We start from the raw sequence: 14690 nt of genomic DNA on the forward strand, positions 1-14690 counted from the left end.
TCTTTTTTAGGCCAAAGTTCGATCCCCTTGTTAGATCATTCCCTGCGTCTTCCACTGTACTTTTGCCTCCACTACCACTTTTTGTAATTTCTTATCCTATCCTGTCCTGCAGTATTTGGTGCCATCCAAGTACTAACATCCACAAATATGGGAAAACTAAAAGAGTTCATATATTTGGTGTTAATTCTTCTTTTATTTATTTATTTATTTTTTGACAGGCATAGTGGATAGTGAGAGAGAGAGACAGAGAGAAAGGTCTTCCTTTTTGTCGCTGGTTCACCCTCCAATGGCCGCTGCGGCCAGAGCATCACGCTGATCCGAAGCCAGGAGCCAGGTGCTTCTTCTGGTCTCCCATGAGGGTGCAGGGCCCAAGCACTTGGGCCATCCTCCACTGCACTCCCGGGCCACAGCAGAGAGCTGGCCTGGAAGAGGGGCAACCGGGACAGGATCCGGCACCCCGACCGGGACTAGAACCTGGTGTGCCAGCGTCGCAAGGTGGAGGATTAGCCTGTTAAGCCACGGCGCCGGCCAAGAGTTCATATATTTGGAAAGTCTGGTGTGTCATAGGCTCTCACTGGAGTTTTTCATATGCTGCCACACTCAAACCCGAAATAACTCCAGGAAGTAAATATTATGTTTCCTTTCTGGTGATAAAAATCAGTCTTTAAGATATAAGGGTTGGCAGGACCGGTGCTGTGGTATAGTGGGTAAAGCTGCCACCTGCAGTGCTGGCATCCCATACAGGCACCGGTTTGAGACCCGGCTGCTCCACTTCTGATGCAGCTCTCTGCTATAGCCTAGGAAAGCAGTAAAAGATGGCCCAAGTCCTTGGGCTCCTGCACCCATGTGGGAGACCTGGAAGAAGCTCCTGGATCCTGGCTTTGGATCAGCATAGCTCCGGCCGTTGTACCCAACTGGGAAGTGAACAAGCAGATGGAAGACTTTTCTGTCTCTCCCTCTACCTCTTTGTAACTCTGCCTTTCAAATACATAAGTAAATTTTTTTAAAAAAAAGATCTAAGAGTTGGGGCTGGTGCTGTGGCATAGTAGGTAAGGCCACCACTTGCAGTGCTGGCATCCCATTTGGGCGCTGGTTTGAGTTCCAGCTGCTCCACTTTTTTTTTTAAGATTTATTTATTTATTATTGACAGGTAGAGTTACAGACAGTGAGAGAGACGGACAGAGAGAAAGGTCTTCCTTCCGATGGTTCACTCTCCAAATGGCTGCAGCAGCCGGAGCTATGCCGATCCAAAGCCAGGAGCCAGGAGCTTCTTCCTGGTCTCCCATTCAGGTACAGGGCCCAAGGACTTGGGCTATCCTCCACTGCTTTTCCAGGCCACAGCAGAGAGCTGGACTGGAAGAGCTGCAACCAAGACAGAATCTGGCACCCATACGGGATGCCGGCACCGCAGGCGGAGGATTAACCAAGTGCGCCACGGTGCTGGCCTCTGCTCCACTTCTGATCTAGCTCTCTGCTATGGCTGAGAAAGCAGTAGAACATGGTCAGAGCTGGGCCGATCTGAAGCCAGGAGCCAGGAGCTTCTTCTAGGTCTCCCACATGGGTGCAGGGGTCCAAGGACTTAGGCCATCTTCCACTGCTTTCTCAGGCTATTAGGAGGGACCTAGATCAAAAGTGGAGCAGCCAGGACACAAAACAGAGCCCATATGGGATATGCCAACATCGCAGGCGGCAGTCCAATCTGCTATGCCACAATACTGGCCGCTCATTATCACTTTAACTTGTAATTCCCTAACACAGGATGTAGAGGATCTTTTCATTTACTTGTTTGCCGTCTGGATATCTTTAGTGCTGTGTCAATTTAGAGCTTTCCATCATTTTCTGTTGGCTTATTTGTTCCCTCATATTGAATCTTGATTTAGATTATTAAGAAACAGATTGTTTCACTCAATGAGTTGTTTTCTTTCATCCGAGTTAGCAAATGTTAGGGCACGGAGTTGTTCCTAATATTTCTTTATTATCCTTCCAGTATCCAGGGGATCAGTGGTGATGGCCTTTCTTTTATTTCTGATATTATGTTGCATTTTCTCTTTTTATTCTTAGCCCAGCTAAAGGTTTGTCACTGTATTGATCCTCTCAAAGGATCAGCTTTTTGTTTCATGGATTTTTCTCCATTGCTTTTCTATGTTAAATTTTATTGATTTCTGTTCTGATGTTTATTATTTTTCTTCTGCTTTCTTGGATTTAACTTGCTCTCTTTCTCTACTTTCGTTAGGTGGGAGCTTCGCTGCTGATTTTAGGATGTTCTTTTCTGATGTATGAATTCAATGCTATACATTTCCGTCTAAGCAATGCTTTTGCTGCATCCCACACTTTTTTGTTAAGTTTAACCTTTATTTTCATTTTTAGTTCAAAATACGTTTTAGTATCCCTTGGGACTTCTTTGACCCTTAGACGTACAAGCATTTGAGGATTTTCCACGTGACTTTCTGTAATTGGTATCTAGTTCAATTCCATCATAATAGCATAGATTTCATGATTTCTATTCTTTTAATATTGTATGATATGTTTCATGGCCCAGAATACAGTCCACCTTAGCACACGTTCCACGCAAACTTAAGAATCCATATTCTACTGTTGGTGATGTATTCTCTGAATACAATTAGATGCAGTTGATTGATGGCACTGTTCACTTCACTTATGTAGTTACTGATTTTCTGTTTTCAGGATCTGCCAACTACTTATTGAGGGATGTGGAGACTGGGTCCATTTATTTCTTCTCTCAGTTCTGTCTGTTTTCGGTTCATGTATTTTCACGTTGTGTTATCCAACACATGCAGGGGAAGAGTTGTTATGTCTTGTTTGATATATGACTCCTGGGTCATTACATCATGTCCTCTTTTACCCCTGAAAATATTTCTTGCTCTCAAGTCTGCTTTACATGGCATTGATATAGCAGCTTCAAAGTTTTTTTTATTAGTTAACACTACTAATAATTGATGGTGTCTCTCTTTCCATTCCTATAGTTTTACTGTGTTCTTATATTTAAAGACTTTGAGGGGCCAGCTCTGTGGCACAATAGGTTAATCCTCTGCCTGCGGTGTTGCCATCCCATATTGACCCCAGTTCAAGTCCCGGCTGCTCCTCTTCTGATCCAGCTCTCTGCTATGGCCTGGGAAAGCAGTAGAAGAAGTCCTTGGGCCTCTGCACCCACGTGGGAGACCCAGAAGTCGTTCCTGGCTCCTGGCTTCAGATCAGCACAGCTCCAGCTGTTGCAGCCAATTGGGGAGTAATCCAGTGGGTGGAAGACCTCTCTCTCTCTCTCTCTCTCTCTCCTCTTTCTGTTTAATTCTGACTTTCAAATATATAATAAATCTCAAAGGCTTTGGGTAGACAATACATAATTGGGTCTTTTTTAATCCAATGTGATAGTCTCTGTCTTTTAAGTGATATAATCAGGCTATTGATGTTTAACATGATTATTTATAATATTGCATTGATGTCTACCTTAATTATGGTTTTCCATTTCTTGCATTTATTCTATATCTTGATCTTCTATTCTTTCATGTCTTTTATGATTTTAGTTGAACACATATGATTGCATTTTCTCTCCTCTCTAAGTTATACTTTACACATCTTATTTAACTGTTTACCTTAAGGGTGGCAATTTACAGTTACAGCTAATCCAAGTCCATTTCCAAACAATCACTACACCACTCAATGAATAATACACACTCCTCTCTCCCATCCCTGCTTCACTCAGTTCGCCTACCCACGAGCTACAGTCACTCAATACATTGTTGCTATTATTCTTTTGAATCAGATGTCATTTGATCAACTCAGAAAAATCTAAGACTGTATTTTTCTTTCATTTACTTCTCTCTAATGCTCTTCCTTTCCTTATGGAAATCATAGTTACAAGGCTGTATCATTTGCTTTCTTTCCGAAGCACTTCTCTTAACATTTCGTTCTGGGCAAATCTACTAGATAAAAATTCCTTCAATTGTTGTTGTTGAGAATCTATTTACCTTTCACTTTTGAAAGATAATTTTGGTGGGTTCAGCAAATGAATCAGAATTAATTTAAATTCTAAGTCTGTTAATACCAAAATCTCTGCCATCTCTGAGACTGGTTCTGATGCTTGCTCTGTTCCCCCAGACCGGATTTCTCACCTTTTTTATGTCTTGTAATGTTGTTGTTGTTGAGAGCTGGACATGAAGTTCCAAGGAAAAGAGTGAAAGTGAACACAACCTTTCTGTGGGATTTTACATTTATCTGACCGGGAATTTGTATCTACTGCTTTCAGTAGCTGTAGGTGTCCAGGACTGGTGTTTTTGTCTGGTGTCCTGTGTGTCCTTCTTAAATGAGCCTGAGGTTTGCAGTTCTTTCTGTTGCAGTTCCAGTCCTTATATAGAATCCTTATTTTATTTCTTTTATTTATTTATTTTTGGACAGGCAGAGTTAGACAGTGAGAGAGAGAGAGAGAGACAGAGAGAAAGGTCTTCCTTCCATCGGTTCTCCCCTCCAATGGCCGCTACGGCCGGCTCCCTGTGCTGATCCGAAGCCAGGAACCAGGTGCTTCCTCCTGGTCTCCCATGGGGTGCAGGGCCCAAGCACTTGGGCCATCCTCCACTGCACTCCCGGGCCACAGCAGAGAGCTGGACTGGAAGAGGAGCAACCGGGACAGAACCGGCACCCCGACCGGGACTAGAACCCGGTGTGCCGGCGCCGCAGGCGGAGGATTAGCCTAGTGAGCCGTGGCACCGGCCCAGAATGCTTATTAATGGGAAGGCCAGGTGCGGGGTGAGGGGAATTGTTCCATCAGTCTCGAATCCGGCTTCCAGGCTCCTCAGCCACGTTTACTTGGCCCCTGCCCTTAGCGAGGGGAAGATCGGTGGGGGCTGGAGCCAGACAGCTCCCTTCCCCAGGTCAGTTTAGCTCTGGTAGAGACCCCAGGAGCTTAGGTGCTGGAAAGGGCAGGCTGCTGCTAGTTGCTAGGGGAGTAGAACACCCCGACTTATTTCAAAATGGTTGTTTTTGCCCCTTGCTGGCCTTCACCTTGAGAACCTGGGGACTCACGGATGCTAAACTCATGAACATGGGTGGGGGGTGCAACTGAGCCCCCTGGAGGCTTCTTCATCGGGAGCCTCCAGGATTTCATCAATTATAGCATCATTTCCTCTCAGTAACGGTCTGGAGCAGCTTTCTGCTTCTGATAAGCCCTGATTCTCCTCTCTCCAATTTTGGGGTCATTTTCCCAATGATTTCAATTTCCCACCCCTCAAGAAGAATTGTTGAGGCCGGCGCCATGGTGCAGTGGGTTAATCCTCCGCCTGTGGCGCCGGCATCCCATATGCGATGCTCCTCTTCCAGTCCAGCTCTCTTCTATGGCCTGGGAAGATGGTGGAAGATGACCCAGGTCCTTGGGCCCCTGCGCCCATGTGGGAGACCAGGAGGAGGCTCCTGGCTCTTGACTCCTGGCTTTGGATCGGCGCAGCTCCGGCCGTTGTGGCCAGTTAGGGAGTGACCCAGCAGATGGAAGACCTCTCTCTCTCTGCCTCTCCTCTGTGTAACTCTTTCAAATAAACAAATAAATCTTAAAAAAAAAAAAAAAAGTTTGCTATATTTTTGTAAGCACAAAATGATAGATTGGATCAAATCATATGAGAACCTCATTCAGAGAAATCTAAATTCCATGACTGTAATAATTTAATCTCTTGGTTGGGAAACATACTTATGTCATTTTTGTGAACATCCACCCGGGGAGAGAGAGTGTGCCACTCAAGAGTAGCGTAGGCAGAAAGGACAGGACGTCCCCCAGAAACTTCTCTGTTCCCTGATTTTTCTACCTCCGTGGACACTCCACTAAAAGTAAGCAGCGGTCGGAATGTTTGCAAGAACTTTAAAACTTTTTTGGAGTTTCATCACTTAATTGAAGTTCTCCTGCTGTTTATGGAAATTTCTCTCTTTGGCCGGTAGGGGGAGCTCACAGCTTTTAAAACAATTCTTCCCCTGTCCTGTGCTCTCAGTATTTGACTATGTTTGTTGGCTACGCATTCTTTAAAAACTGAATTTTCATAGATATTTAAAACGCAGGAAAGTTACCCTCATGTGTGCACCTGAATAAAGAGAACAAACTGATATATATATATATATATATATATATATATATATATTTCTGGACAGGCAGAGTGGATAGTGAGAGAGAGAGAGAGAGAGAGAAAGGTCTTCCTTTTTGCCATTGGTTCACCCTCCAATGGCCGCTGCGGCCGGCGCATCTTGCTGATCCGAAGCCAGGAGCCAGGTGCTTCTCCTGGTCTCCCATGGGGTGCAGGGCCCAAGCACTTGGGCCATCCTCCACTGCCTTCCCGGGCCATAGAAGAGAGCTGGCCTGGAAGAGGGGCAACCAGGATAGAATCCGGCACCCCAACCGGGACTAGAACCCGGTGTAGCGACGCCGCAAGGTGGAGGATTAGCCTGTTAAGCCACGGCGCTGGCCAACAAACTGATTTTAACACAGTATTTATTTTGACTTCCCGCAGTGGTGGCTGGAGTGGGTCAGAAGCAGAGTAGTGGTCACAGCCCTGGAGGTGGCAAGAAGGATGACAAGGACCAGAGAGCAGAAAAGCAGAAACTACAGGACCAGACGCTGCCAGCAAACTGCCATGGGTGCCACCTCGCACTCAGTGCTGGCTAAAAAGGTAGAAGTTAGAATTAAAGACTGTCTTCTCATGGAGCAAGAATTCAGTAGACATCAGGAACAAACGGAACCATGTGAAGAAAAGCAGGAGGAGGAAAGACCAAGATGGATGACTGGAGAGAGAGCCAGTGGCAGGAGGATCCTTGGAGGGGATTGTGGATGCCAACCACGTCATGTGTCACCATCTGTGGGGTCAGACGCGGGGTCAGCACCCTTTCCTCTGTGGACAAGGACCTGCTGAAACCAGGCTGCTCGGTGCTGCTCACCACAAGGTGCATGCTGCGATGGGTTGCTGACAGGTCACAAGGACCACCTGGCTGTAGTGACCAACGTGGAAAAGGCCCCTCTGAGATCTATGCTGTTACTGGGGGCTTGGACAAACAAATCCAGGAAACGAAGCAATCTGTGGAGCTTCCAATCACCCATCCCAGAAGATTATAAAGAAATGCGGATAAAGCCACCCAAGGGGGTCATTCTGTAGGGTCCACCGGACACAGGTAAAACCTTGTTGGCCTAAGCAGTGGCAATCCAGACCACTTCTGAACTTATTCAGAAGTCCCTAGGTGATGGGCCCAAGCTGGTGCAGGAATTCTTTCATGTTGCCAGAGAACATGCACCATCCGTGGTGTTTACTGATGAAACTGATGTTATTGGGACAAAAAGATATGACTCAATTTTTGGCAGTGAGAGAGAAATTCAGCCAACAATGCTGCAACTGTTGAACCAGCTGGATGGATTTCATTCATGAAGAGACATCAAAGTTGTCATGGCCACCAATCAAACCGAAACTTTGGATCCAGCACTTATCAGACCAGGCTGCATTGACAGGAAGACTGGCTTCCCCCTGTGAGATGACAAGTCTTAGAAGTGCAACTTTCAGATTCCCACAAGCAAGATGACACTGGCTGAGGATGCAACCCTGCAGGATGTGACCATGGCTAACGATGAGCTCTCCAGTGCTGACAGTAAGGCAATCTGTACAGAAGATGGCCATCTGTCTGATGGCCTTGAGAGAATGCAGAATGAAAGCAGCAAACAAAGTCCTCAAAAAATCAAAACAGGATGTCCTTTATAAAAAACAAGGCACCCAATGAGGCGCTATCTCTAGTGGACCTCGGCTGCCTTTAGTTTTCCTTACCCCCAAGGGAGGTGCGGAGAAACCCATGTTCCAGTTGATTCTTGTTAGCAAATATCCTGTGTATCTTTGAGTCTGAGGTGTCCTTTGGTCACTGCTCATTCCAGTTGCTTCCCAGTCAAGTGTGCTCTTTTCCGTACCAAAAAACACTGATTTTAATAATACATAAATACTAGCATCAGTATTTTTAAACTTTTTAAAAAAATTTATTTGTAAGGCAAAAGGGGGGAAGGAGGGAAGAGATAGAGATAGAGATAGAGATAGAGAGAGAGAGAGAGAGAGAGAGAGAGAATGAGAGAATAAAAGAGAGAGAGAGAGAGAGAGAGACAGAGACAGAATCTTTGCTCTACTAGTTTACTCTCCAAATGCCTGCCAAAAGCCAGGGCTGGGTCAAGCTGATCCAGGAGCCCCGAACCCACTCTCAGTCTCCCATATGGGTGGCAGGGATCCAAATACTTGAACCATCACCTGCTTCCTTCCAGGATGTACATTAGAAGAAAGCTGGACCGGAATCATCCAGGGCCGTGAATCTGACAGGGGATGAAGGCATCCCAAGCAGTGTCAACCACGGTGCCTAATCCTGCCCCTCACCATATTTAGAGAATAATTTGCTTGTTTTTACTTTAACCATGCAAAAAATAAGACTCTACTTGATATTCAAGAATTAAGATGAAAAAGGTTTTTTTTTTTTCTTTTTCTGAAAAGGTATAGCAAATACATACTCTCCAAAGCAATAAAATCTGTAAGCAACATCTTAGAGGTATTGGTAAGATTAAATCCTTACTATGTATATGTAAAATGTTTTCCTAGCACATACATTAAATTTTTTTATTTAAATTTTAGGAACACAAATATTGACATATAGTGATTGTTTTTATAACTCCGCTCTATTTTCTAATTTCTTTTACTCTCCTTCGATTTAGGCTTTCCAATCATAGGAGGGTTTTTTAATTAATTTCTAATTTTATTGTATTGAGGCACAAGAATGCAGTCTGTATCTAGTCACTTCTTTGATACACTTTGAAACTTGCATTGTGTTTTTTCGAGGGTTCAAATTGTGTGTTCAGATGGGGTGTGTGTGTGGGAAACAGGTACTAACTCCGACTTGTTTTTATCATCTTGATGCTGCAGCTGAGGTCTCACAACTCGGCAATGAGCATCTTTGCTGGCTGTGCTCAGAGAAAGTGAGGCTGGTTGTACAACCACGGATCATCATACACTTCAGCAATGAGCCCAGGCTGGGGGACCGACTATGGGATGAAGTGGTCAAAAAAGAAGTACGGGTGGTATTTCTGCAAAGAGAAAGACGGCCATGGAGTTACTCCTCTCCATCCGCATGGCTGCTAATCCTAGCCTCATTTTAATCAAAGCAAGGGACACATTTCTAAAGAACCAATCAGAGACTTAGCCAGGTACTCCCTAGAATCTGGGGTCATAGTCATTGCTACCTCACTTAAGAATCCTGTTCTGAGAGTGAGAGCCTGGCTAAAGTGATTGGCCTAGAACTGCACTACACTGCCAGTCTGTTACAGCAAAAGTGCCCTCACTATTCTCCTAAGATGCCGTGGGTGCCTGAGGAGGGGATAACACTGCCCAGGAGCAAGATGTAGGAGACAAGAGGCAACCACAGTAGCCAGTAGCTATTTACCCGGGGGGCTCAGAAGCTCTCTTCTTAAGCATAAAAACGGGTCTCCAAACAATGTCACAAAAGTCCCTTTTTATTTTATTTTTTAAAGATTTTATTTATTTGAGAGGGAGAGTTACAATGAAAGGGAGAGACAGAGAGCTGGATCCGAAGAGGAGCAGCCGGGACTGGAACCGGCGCCCCTAAGGGGATGGCGGTGCCGCAGGTAGGATTAACCAACTGCACCATGGCGCCGGCCCCCAGAAGTCTCTTTTTAAAGAGTCAGAATTTGGATGTGAGATGCAAAGCAAAGATTCCACTTCATCTCCCATGCCCTGTTTAATCTAAGCATAGTTATGTCACTTCCTATTTCAGATTGCTTTCCTATCTCAGCTTCTTGGAGATGTAGCTCTTCCATGTGCTGTGTTTGCTGATTCCTACCCATGGAATATGATCTCCTTATGTTTTTAAGTTTCTGTGGTGAGCTCACTGTTAGAAGTCACTTTTATTTCTGATACTCCCGTGTGACTTGGGTGGCGGCAGAGACACTCCAGAAACTGATTTACTATCTGGTATCCTTAGGGACACCTGCCCAATTTTCACGGCCAATTTGCATCTTGATGGTTATTTTACCAGGTGAATGATGTACCATGATGCAGGGTGGTGCTTTGAGATGTCTTCCTACTGGGGCCCAGGCCATTCCTGGCCATCTTGGGGCTACTTTTTGCAGCTCCCTTTCATGGAACGAGCAGTTCCTCCCTCCTTTGTGCATGATTTTTGGCTCTCCTTGATGGACAACAGGCTTGATTTCTGTTTCTATGTGGACATTAAATCTTCAGATTCGAGGCCTGAAGGACCTCACTGTGGATCTGCGCTCCCGGCACCTGAGTTTTAGCCTCCACTTCAACTGTGTCAGCTTTTTTCTTTTCAAAGATTTTCTTTATTTATTTGAAAGGTAGAGTTACTGGTTCACTCCCCCAGTGGCAACAATGGCTGGAGCTGGGCCAATTCGAAGCCAGGAGCCAGGAGCTTCTTCCGGGTCTCTCGTGCAGGTGCAATGGCCCAAGAATTTGGGCCATCTTCTAATGCTTTCCCAGGTGCATTGGCAGGAAGCAGGATCAGAAGTGGAGCAGGGGCCGGCACTGTGGCATAGTGGGTAAAGCTGCCGCCTATAGTGCCGGCATCCCATATGGGCTACAGTTCTAGTTCCTCCTGCTCCACTTCTGATCCAGCTCTCTCCTATGGCCTGGGAAAGCAGTAAAAGATAGCATGGGTCCTTGGGCCCCCGCACCTCTGCAGGAGACCTGGAGGAAGCTCCTGGCTCCTGGCTTCAGATTGGCTAAGCTCCAGCCGTTGTGGCCATCTGAGGAGTTGACAAGTGGATGGAAGACCTTTCTCTCTCTGCCTCTGCCTCTCTTTAACTCTGCCTTTCAAATAAATAAATAACTCTTTTAAAAAAAAGGAAGTGGAGCAGCCAGGACTCAAAGTGGCATCTAAATGGGATGCCAGCACCATAGGCAGTGGTTTTCTTACTATGCCACAGCACTGGCCCCTTGCTTTAGCTTTCAAATCATTACAAAAGGAAGACTACCCTTACTTATTTTTTTTTTTTCATTTTGCAACATTCTAACATATTCCCATTTTTAAAAAAAAATGTTTTCTTCTGTTTCCCCAGAATCTCCAGGTGTTTGTGGCAGACGAGAGCCTGTAACAGCTGAGCAAACCCTGTTTTAGAAACCAAAGAAATCCTATTGTGATGATTCCTGTTCTGGGTCTTGCTGCCCCCCTCCCCCCCAGCTCTCTCAGCCAGAAACAACCATTCCTTTCTAGTAACAATGATACCCTATTTCATATCTAGCTGATGGCACTGTATGGTCCCCTTTCATAACAGCTATTGGATCACCTAGGAGTTGAGGGAGAGGCACAGACATCCACAGCCATGTAGCTGGTACAGCAGTTCTTACAAGCACACAGCACGATGAAAACAACACTGCACTAAGTGTTGCATGTGTGTCATAAGTCCTAAGTTCTTCCCATTTACTTATCCATAAAATGAACCCTCTCACTTTCCCTGTTATCTTGTAGAATTAGAGGGAAATAAAACAAAACTGTCAATTTTGATGAGCTAAATAAACCTGAGATATTTTTACTCTATATCCCATAAATACTTGTAGAGTCAATAGAAAACATTTGAAAGGCTAACTTTTATTTTATGGAAATGCAATGAAGAAATTTGAACAAAGTGTAACTTACTTGTTTTAATTAAAATGAATCCTCCACTTCAAGAGAAATAATCCAAAAATGATGAAAACTGCAAACCTAAATTTCACATGCTATTCTAGGAGGACTCATAGCTTGAGAGCATTTTGTACGTATAGCAAAAAAGTCCTCCCTTGGTGTTTAAAATAACACAAAACAAATTAACAGATGAAAGAAAAATAACCTACAGCCCCATCTGTGGAGTTATCGGATCTCATTTCCTAAGCATGTTTTTGCTCCTCCCTTCAGCATTTTGGTCACATGTCTGTGAAAGCACTCAACAACATCAGTCAGTTCCATGAAATTCTTGTTTTTGAGTATGCCTCACTTAGGGCCAGGAACACAGGATCTAAAGGCAGACTGGCTCCTCCTCCTGCCTTGGAGGAGTCATTTCAGCTCTGCTTTGTCCTATCTGAAATGAGGACAGTAACACTTGTTCCCACTGATGCTCCTCATTGTACTGAAAATCGAATGCTCATAGAGCTTAGGACATTGGCAGGTACGCCAGCAGCTTCCCCGGGGGACACACGCACCACCACAAACGCTGTGCTAAGTGTGGGGACACCGAGCTGAACAGAATTCATAAACATTGGCCAGGGAGCGTGGACTGAGGTTGGAGTAGAAGCAGAGAACTTGGCAACAACCTTCCCGTAAGCCATCAAATTACCTCTGATGAATTTAAGGGAAAGTGGATTTAGCTCTTATTCCCTGTAGTAATGAAAGGAGCGGGGGTGCCTATCACAAGGAACAGGAGAGGATCCGAAGAGCATTTCCACTGGGCTTTGAGAAGCGTGGCCGACTGGCCTGCATGTCTTTTTTTTTTTTTTTTTTGACAGGCAGAGTGGATAGTGAGAGAGAGAGACAGAGAGAAAGGTCTTCCTTTTTGCCGTTGGTTCACCCTCCAATGGCCACTGCAGCCGGCGCATCTCGCTGATCCGAAGCCAGGAGCTAGGTGCTTCTCCTGGTCTCCCTTGCGGGTGCAGGGCCCAAAAACTTGGGCCATCCTCCACTGTCTTCCTGGGCCACAGCAGAGAGCTGGCCTGGAAGAGGGGCAACCAGGACAGAATCCGGCGCCCCGACCGGGACTAGAGCCCGGTGTGCCGGCGCCACAAGGTGGAGGATTAGCCTGTTAGGCCATGGTACCGGCTTGCGTGTGTCTTACTGAAGTGGGCAGTAGACTGACCGTGAGTTTACGAAGAACGGAAGGAAGCAGCACACAGCTCAGCAAGGAATGACAATCTGGATCCCACATTGGTTGGAGAGTTCACAAGGGGGATAAGACAGTAAGCAAGCATGTTTTCAGATCTCTTGCATGAAAACAGGAATTCAATATTACTGTAAAATCGTATTTTGAGCATGGGATTAAAAATCTAAGCATCTATTCTATCACATTAAATTCCTAAGTGAAGAGCCTGCATTGCAGTGTAGTGGGTCAAGCCACCATCTGGGATGCTGGCAAGCCCACATTGGAGCTCCGCTTTGAGAGCCAGCTGCTCCACTTCCTTCTAGCTCCTGCGAATGCTCCTGGGAAAATAGAAGATGATGGTCCAGGTGCTTAGGATCCTTCAGGGGAGACCTGGATGCAGTTCTGGACTCCTGGTTTTGTCCTGGCCCAGCCCCAGCAGTTACAGCTATTTGGGGAATGAACCAGTAGATGGAAGATCTGTTTCTGTCTTTCCTGCTTTCTATCACTTTGCCATTCAAATTTAAAAGAAAGAAAAAGAAAAAAGAAAGAAAGAGAAAATCTGTAAAAAAAAAAATCTTAAGCAAATAAGTTACAATTTATCTTTAACATAGGTTAGGTTGCAATCTTGGTACTGCTATGTGTTCTTATAAAGCAGTTGAAATAAAGATAAAATACTGCTACACCAGAGTACAGAAAGAGGTGTAGTTTCATATTCAAATAGAAGCTTTCTAATATTGTGACAGTATAAAAGATCAATGAAGAGACGAGAAGATAGAATCATGAAAAATGTTGCTATTCCGACTGTCATTTTTATGATCCACATTTCAGTGAAGAATTTTTTTGGAAATGTAATATATATTGCTGATATTACTCTGACTACCATTCAGAAAACTTATGTATTCATGCTTATCCTAGCTATTTTCTATCCATTTTTTCCTTTGGCTTCTGTCGCAAACTAGCTGTGAGATCTTAGGGAAGCAGTCTATGAAGGTCCTGCTATGGATGCTTCCAACTACAAACTTGAAGAGGTCGCCCAAGGACCTGTCTGATACACAGTTGGGGTTTTTTCTATATTGCTCTTGACCTCATTAATTCATGGACTTACTTTTCTCAGTAACAATGGAAATAAACTCTAAACACAGAAAATAAATGTATGTTCAAGTATCTCTGATGATAATGATACAGTACAGAAAAAAAAAGTTTCTGAAACATGCAGACTCAAAATCCAATCAGGAAATGACGATGGAGCTGAGTACATTTTAGAATTAAAGACAACAAGATTGGATCTGAGATTTCTGAAACTTAAATGGGGGCCAGCTACCGTACTTTCACCCTTCTAAAGCGCTATCGTGTTTCATACAGTCAACCAATCCACCTGTTTTCCTGCCAGAAGTGCGGAATTCCGAACGCCAGCAGCCAATGCAGAGAAAGCCCGAGATCAATGTGTTTCTGCAGGATTATGTTGCTGGCCATGCTTCCCACACTGTTTGTTTATTGTGAGAAACTTAACTCCCTCAAGCTTCCCAGTAATTCACCCTTTCTGTCCACGTCAGAATGAAGTGGTCTCTTGTTTCCCACAATGGACTGTTTGATGAGCACATCATCAAAGGCACTGGACGAGCACAAAGCAAGGAGGCACGTCACACTGTGCACATGGCCTTGAGCTCGACTGCCACCCCACAGTCACCACTGTGTCTCAGGAGCAGCAATGTCAGAGCCACAGACCATACACAGCTTTGGCCAGACCGCTGCCCTGGAGGGGAGACGTCACTAAAAATACAAACACCGCACATGGCCCTATCAATGGGAGCACTTTTACTTAAATTAC

General features: G+C 44.9%; 1 pseudogene; it reads left to right on the forward strand.

Moving 5' to 3' along the window:
• The first annotated feature begins 6517 nt into the window (after nt 1–6517).
• Nucleotides 6518–7752, forward strand: LOC133758818 (26S proteasome regulatory subunit 4-like; annotated as a pseudogene).
• The last annotated feature ends 6938 nt before the right edge of the window (nt 7753–14690 follow it).

Source organism: Lepus europaeus, chromosome 4, assembly GCF_033115175.1.
Source record: "Lepus europaeus isolate LE1 chromosome 4, mLepTim1.pri, whole genome shotgun sequence".
In the NCBI taxonomy this organism is placed as follows: domain Eukaryota; kingdom Metazoa; phylum Chordata; class Mammalia; order Lagomorpha; family Leporidae; genus Lepus; species Lepus europaeus.